This window comes from Atta colombica, unplaced genomic scaffold (assembly GCF_001594045.1).
Source record: "Atta colombica isolate Treedump-2 unplaced genomic scaffold, Acol1.0 scaffold140, whole genome shotgun sequence".
NCBI lineage: Eukaryota > Metazoa > Arthropoda > Insecta > Hymenoptera > Formicidae > Atta > Atta colombica.
This window is the reverse complement of record NW_017259229.1, coordinates 169,301-170,793: the sequence shown is the minus strand read 5'-3', so window position 1 is coordinate 170,793 and position 1,493 is coordinate 169,301.

Genomic DNA, 1,493 nt, shown 5'->3' with positions numbered 1-1,493 from the left:
TATATATATATATATATATACACATGTCGCTTTCAAATATCGACTGCAAAGTTAGAGAAAATGAAATTTAGTAAAAACTTTTTGGGTGCGCAGTCAGCACATTGATCCAGTAATTCACAAGAATGGGATAAGAGAAATGGAGAAATTCGTGGGCAGAAAATTGGATGCCGTGTTACTTTAATTATCATTTATTACGAGTTTTCCTTGTAACAGAATAGAACAGTTTTAGGATTTCGACATCGTTCATTCCGTTTTAACTTCAACCGATATTTTTATTTCTATAAAGGACAAAATGTTGTAATACTTATTTCTGAAACATAATTGTTTATACACGGAAAAGAAAAATTTCAAAAACATATGTACAAAAAAAAATAATTTCTTCAGAAATAAATTTAAGAAAAATTTAACATACACTTAAATATAAATTAAATTACATTTAAAATTATTTTACGCGATTAGTGTTAATTGTGACACGTTTAGTATGCATGGTACAGCTACATATTTTCTAATGATTCCTTGTAAAATACCAGACTAATATCCAATTTCTTTCAAATAAATTACGGATACTCTTATTCAGGAGAGATATCTCTATTGTATCTTCCAGAGGAGATATCTTTTGGATAAAATTATCTAGAGATGAAGAAATTGAGGCTATCGGTTCGCTAAAACCGTTAAGATAAACCATGAATGATTCCGTTTCAATAATAAATTTTTTCTTCGATATTCGACAACATTCGATGAACAACAAGAATAAAATAATAGATTATCCATGATAAAAGAAAAAAGTCTACACGCTGAGAAACAAGTTTACACCATCCACGTGGCCACGGCGGCTGCAGCCTGCGCAGACTGTGCTTCGTGTGGTCTGCGCAGCCCTCGCTTTTGGGTTAGTTACATTTACCGCTACTAGATGGTTCGATAACTCGTAAGTAAGATTCATTCTCGCATGCTATAAGAGCACCAGCCCGACGACAGCTCAGTACTCTGGTTTCCCTTCAAATCACGCATAAATCTTTCGCCTTTTACTAAAGATTTCCGTGGAGGGGAACAGTTGATGAGTCTATAGACCAATTTTTTGTGTACCCAACGAAAGTTGGGTCAGATATTAATACAAGCATAAGAGTTTTTATAAGTTCTTTTGTAATTAAAATATTTTTCGACGTTACGAATTTTTTTTGGGACTTTTGTTCTTTTTTTTATTTCTTCTCTCAACTCTTTCTCTTTATCCTGGCTTCCAACGAATCTTTTGAAAATAAAATCGATGTGTGAAGTGTTCTTTCACTACCGTTTTCTCCTCTAATATAATATAAAAAAAACATATGAAATTTATGAATATCTTTTGACATCTTTGTTGCTATTACAAAATCTTCCTTAGATATACAAAATAACAATATAAAGAACTTATTGAGAGATAATAATATGTAATAGTAAAAGTTTAACATTAGCAATCTATAAAATCATTAACGAAAGCAATTAGGTAAAAAGCAAAGAAT